The sequence below is a fragment of the Crocuta crocuta genome, unplaced genomic scaffold, assembly GCF_008692635.1.
Source record: "Crocuta crocuta isolate KB4526 unplaced genomic scaffold, BGI_CrCroc_1.0 scaffold89, whole genome shotgun sequence".
NCBI classification, from domain to species: Eukaryota; Metazoa; Chordata; class Mammalia; order Carnivora; family Hyaenidae; genus Crocuta; species Crocuta crocuta.
Window position 1 is genome coordinate 10998189 of NW_027551559.1, and position 5511 is coordinate 11003699.

The 5511-nt window shown below is 58.2% G+C and overlaps 1 long non-coding RNA gene across 1 annotated transcript; it reads left to right on the top strand.

Moving 5' to 3' along the window:
- Positions 1-1925: 1925 nt before the first annotated feature.
- On the top strand, positions 1926-3217 carry LOC144219423 (uncharacterized). The gene is made up of 3 exons (XR_013331408.1): positions 1926-2302; positions 2910-2986; positions 3112-3217. It is a non-coding gene; the product is annotated as an uncharacterized LOC144219423 (long non-coding RNA).
- The last annotated feature ends 2294 nt before the right edge of the window (positions 3218-5511 follow it).

Here is a 5511-nt window from a genome sequence, read left to right on the forward strand (position 1 = left end):
GAGTGTGGGGAGCGGGGAGAGGAGCCCTGCCAAGCACACAGGAGCTGGACTGGGAAACAGGGAGCCACTGGAGGGCCCAGGGGGAAGGCAGCCTGAGTGGAGGAAAAGGGAAACACTGGATCAAGGAGGTTATGTCGCTTGTTTTTATTATCAATCTCTGGACCCCAAGGGACAGGTGAGCACGTTGAAAATGTCTCAATAGCTGAAGAAAGAGGCCACTTCAGCTCAGGAGTGTGACAGGCAGAATGTGGCTGGGAAACTCCAAACAGGGCGTCTCTCATCTTTCCTCTGCTCCGAGCTGCCTGCAGCCGGGGCCGCAGCGCGGACAACTTCTGTCTCTTCCTAACTGCTCCGAACCCCCATCTTACCCTGATGGACAGGGGGCCCTATGCTCCTTCCACACTGTGTTGCTCACCCCAACTCTGTCCTTCTCTGGGCTCCTCACACATGCCCTTGACTGCCCTTGCTTCCTCCTGATAGAGTCACCTGAGGGAGCTGCTCCGGGGGCTCCCATTTGTGTCCCCAGCCCTGTGCAGCATCTGATCGTCGGCATGCCCTGCACCATGGAGGGTGGATGCGTGAGTGGATGAGGGGATGGATGATGGATGGATGGAAACACGGATGGATGGTTGGATGATGGATGATTAGATGATGGATGATGGATGGATGGTAGAGTGATAGATGGACCATGACGGATGGATGATGGATGGATTGATGATAGATGAATAGATGCATGGATGGATGGACAGATGGATGGAGGGAGGGTGGGAGGGGTAGATGGATAATGAATGGGTGGTGGAGGGGTGGAGGGATCATAATGGATGGATGATGGATGGATGATGAATGGATAGATGGGTGGTGAAAGGATGGTGGATGGATGGATGGATATGATGGATGGATGGATGGATGGATGGGTGGGTGGGTGGATGGATGGATGGATGGGTGGATGGATGGATGATGAATGGACGGATGGGTGGATGGGTGATGAGAAGTAGATTGAATGTACTGAATGTGTCCTGTCTTAGTCATTCTTAAAGAGCAGAATGTCTGTGATGTGAGAAGACTTTCAGATTCAGACTGCCCACCCATGGGCAGCACCCAGACCACCTAGAATGGGAGGCAAATCCAACTGGGGTCTGCAGCACCTTGAAGCTTGAGGGCCACAGGCTCTGATGCACTAGGTGTCCCCAAGGAAGTAGCTCAGGGAGGCTCAGGGCCAAGGTTTCCCCAGACACCCCTTGTTTGAGTGGCTGAGATGTGCAGCCCAAGAAACCTGACCTCCCAGGGGACTGAGGGGCCAAAGGAGCCCAAAGGATCGGGTCACTATGCTGAGCAAGGCAGCAGGTCGGGTGGCCCAAGTTTCCGTGTTTACACGTTCAAGTGGGGCAGGTCTCACCACAGAGAGGAGCCCATGGCCAAGTGCTGACCCAGTGACCTGGGAGCAGCATGGCCAGGGTCGGGGCAGGGGCTCCCAGGAAGGAGAGGTTCAAGGTCCATCATGGGGATGTCTGAGCACCTTGACCCTGGGATCCCCTGAGACTGATTTCGGAACCTGGGCTGACCTGTCCAACTTGATCCCCAAGCACCAGACACTCTGCTGAATGAGCCCAAAGCCAGACCAGAGCTCCACCCACTGCGCTAGCACAGGGCACAAGCAGAGGGACCACACCCCTGCCCGGGCCTGAGGAGGGGCTGCCACTCCAAGTGGAGCATTGTCAGCTAGGCTCTTTCCCCATCCTCGCCCTCACACCTACCCCCGCAGCTCGTTGGCTAGACACTTACATGCAGCCACAGCAAAACCCAGAAAAAGCAAGGGGGGGGGGGGTCAGAGATGGAATCAGATGGCAGGCACCTGCTGGCGTTCACCCAGGGAGGCAGGCATCCGGACAAGCCCAGGCTTCCCCAGCGGGGTAGGATGACGGGGGAGGGGTGGCCACAGGGCCCGGGCCACCCCCTGCTGTCCAGCCGCCCTCCTGCGTGGTCCCGTGTGGTCCCCCCCGGCCCTGGCTTCGGCTTCTGCCCATTCCCGCCTCATGACCCCAGCGGCCTTCAGAGCCAGCCCATCTCTGCAGCCAGTCCTGGCTCACGTGCCCTGCCGCGTGCCGGTTCCTCACCTTTCTTTTTCTCCCTTTCTTTGTCTAGACTAAACTCCTTGAGGATTTAATCTACCTAACACACAGTTCAAGGGAGAGATGCGAAAGTTAAGCCAAATAGCCATGAAGATCGAGCGCAAACAATAGCCATTCCAACATGTTCCAGAAGACATAATGAGAATGAACATTCACTGAATGCCAACCCTTCTGTAAGGAGGCTCCAGACACTTATCCACGCTTCCATTATGATTCCATCCCCCACTCATCACGTCTTCTTACATCAGTTCAGCATCCCTCTGTTCCTCCATCCATCCCTCATTCACCCACCATCCATCCATCTCTCCATCAATCCTTCCTCTATTCATCCATCGTTTCTCTCTCCCTCTATCATCCCTCCATCCTTTCAACTACTGTCCATCGCTCCATCCATCCATCCACCATTCATCATCCCTCCTTCCATCTGTTCGTCATCCCTTCATTGCTTTATCATCCATCCATCCATCCATCTATCCATTCATTCAACCACCACCCATCCATCTCTCCATCAGCCCTTCCTCTACTCATCTATCATCCATCCCTCCATCCCTCCGTTATCCATTCGCCCATCATCCATCCTCCTGTATCATCTGTTCCTCTATCCATCCGCCATCCCTCGCTCCATTCATCTCTCCATCCCTCCGCCATCCATCCATCCACCCATTCAACATCCATCCATGTGTGCATCCACCATCCCTCCCTCTACCCGCCATCTGTCCATGTATCCCTTCATCATACATCCATCTGTCATCCATTCACCCATCATTCCTGTTAATTTAGGAACATCAGAGGCACTTTGCTCCCTCCTGAATGCGGAAGCAGGAGACAATACAGGCGTGTCCCCTGGGAGAACCAAGGTCAGCTGCTTCCGTCCAAGAAGGTGTGTGGCTGGCAGGAGCTGTCCTGCAGGCACACAGGGGACCTCCTGGTGGGCGTTTAAAAAGTGGGGAAGTGGCACCAAAAGAAATACAACTCCCTGTAGGGGTGTCCTGGGGACTCCGTGTGTATGGAGGCCAGCCCTGTCTCCCCAGAATGGCTGACGTGCTCCTTTGCTGGCTCGGCGAGGACCCTGCAGCTGGGAAGCATCTTTCAAAGTCAGTGTGTATGTGTGTGTGTGGGGGGGCGGTTATTGGTTAGACCCTCCCTGCTGCCCCTCGGCCTTGAGCGTGAAGAGTGCGAATCTCTCCCTGGCACACGTCCAGCACCGTCCGCTACAGCCTTCGCCCCCAGATTTGCCCCCAGGGCCCACTCACTGCATCTGTCCCTCGGGCTCCTGATGGTGAGTGACAGCGGGTTGCAGGAGGCAGGACCACACACACACACACACACACACACACACACACACGGGGGCTCTGAGCCAGGGCATTGAAACACACTCTTCACAGAGTCGGGACACGCCCAGTGGCCGGTGGGCGCATCCAGTCCTGGCCACGTATAGAGTTAGGGACAAGAGCAGTGGCCCCCGGTGCTGTGCAGGGAGTTCCCGTGGCCTGAGACACGTCCGCCCGCACCAGGCCTGTGCGGAAGGCACCATCCTGATTCTATGTTCAAATGGGAGGAAACTGAGCCCCGGAGAGAATTTTTCAGGGCCACAGAGCAAGCGTGTCTGCTAGCAGTTGCTGCGCTAAGGCCCCAAGGCCATGAGTACCCCTCATTCCTGCGTTGCCGGGCCAGCAGGGGGCCAGTCCGTCCAGGCGTGGCTGCCTCGCCTCAGCCCTGACCTGAGGGCTGGCCCTGGAGCTGTCCTGTGGCTCTTCTTCTCCAAGGGCAGCAGGCCAGCCGCTGTGTTCCCCTCGTGGTGACACAAGAAGACAAGTCCCAGCTGCAGAAAGTCACTGACCACCATCAGCCTGAGCAGGCCTGTCCAGCCCGACGCCGCTGGGGCAGGGCGGCCCCTGACCCTGGGCGAGGCTGGGGGGCTGGCGAGCAGCTGCCGAACCGTCATCCAGACTCTCGTGGTGAGGCTGTGACAGCCGGGATGGACACCAGCCCCCCGGGCCACAGAGGGAAGGAAGGCAGTGGTGCTGGCCTGAGTTAGCCCGAACGGGCCACCTCGGACCCAGGTCCCGCCCCAGCCAGAGCCCTTCCACACACAGTTCCAGGCACCCCAAAAGGAGCCATTTCGCAGAGTCCTGCCCCGAGCACAGGGGAGCACTCCTGTGCCTCTCAAGGAGGAGGGTGGGCACGGCTCTGGGGGCCACCCTGCAGGCCCAGGAAGGTCATGTGCCCTACAGGGGTGCGGAGGGAGAGCCACGGGAGCACGGGGACCCACGGTGCCCCTTCTCTGCCCACGCGGTGGGGGGACCCCTGGGATGCCCACGGCGGGGCCTTGGGAGGGCCTGGCCGGCAGAGACGTGCGCCCCCAAGGCTGGTACCCCTGCTGTCCCTGTTCCCCCGGGTAGCAACGGGTCATACCTTTGCTACAGAACTCAAGAAACGACGGAGGGAAAAAAATGAATATTCCAGGACGGCCTAACCCAGCTGGTTCACTTCAATGTCTTAAAAAATGAATGTTTTCCTACTCATTTCGTTTCCTTATCTCAGCCTTTTTTGGAGCGATTTTAGGATTACAGAAAAATGTGGTGGAGAATAGGGACAGTCCCCATATGCCGCTCCCCTGTTGTGAACATCCTGTGTCAATGTGCTACGTTTGTTACAACCGGTGAGCCCATTCGGGCTTGCTAGTAACTCAGACCTGTGTACATGGCAGCCTGGCCGAGGGTCGTGGGAAAAGGCGGAGTGAGGGGCGGCCGGGGCGGGAGCCGCTCGGCACCAGCGTCCCGGCCTTCTCAGAACCGAAACCCGGGCAGTGTTTAAAAAGACAGTGAAGGAGCAGTGGGAAATGGGATCCCACAGCATCCGAGCCCCCTGGCGAGCCTGAGAACACTCCAGGGTGCTTGCCAACCCCTTCCCTCCCCGCGCCCCCACACCCCTGCAGGGACGCGGGGGGCTCCCCGCTCTCGCAGGAGGACGGGGCCCTTCGCACAAAGGGGGCACGCTGCCCTCCCTGGAGCCTGGAGCCCGGGGGACCAGCCTCCAGCCGGCTGCTGAGGGCCACACAGCTCTCGGGTTGGGGGCAGGGTTTGTGCCATGAATCTTGTGAGCCTTAAAAATAAAAGTCAGTTATTCTTCCGGCAAGAACGGGTCTCTTGCGAAACCTGTGCCCGCGTGGTCAGTTAATCTTCGCAAAGCAGCAGAGAGCACACCCCGAGGAAGACGTTCTCTGCGGCGAGCGGCCGGCCCGCTGGCACACACCACGCGCAAACATAAACTCAAAAGGGATTAAGGACCTGAATGTGGGAACCACGAAAATCCTAGCGGAGAAAACGGGCGGTCATGGCTCTGACCGTGGCCGCAGCGTCTTGCCGTGACGCTCTGCGGG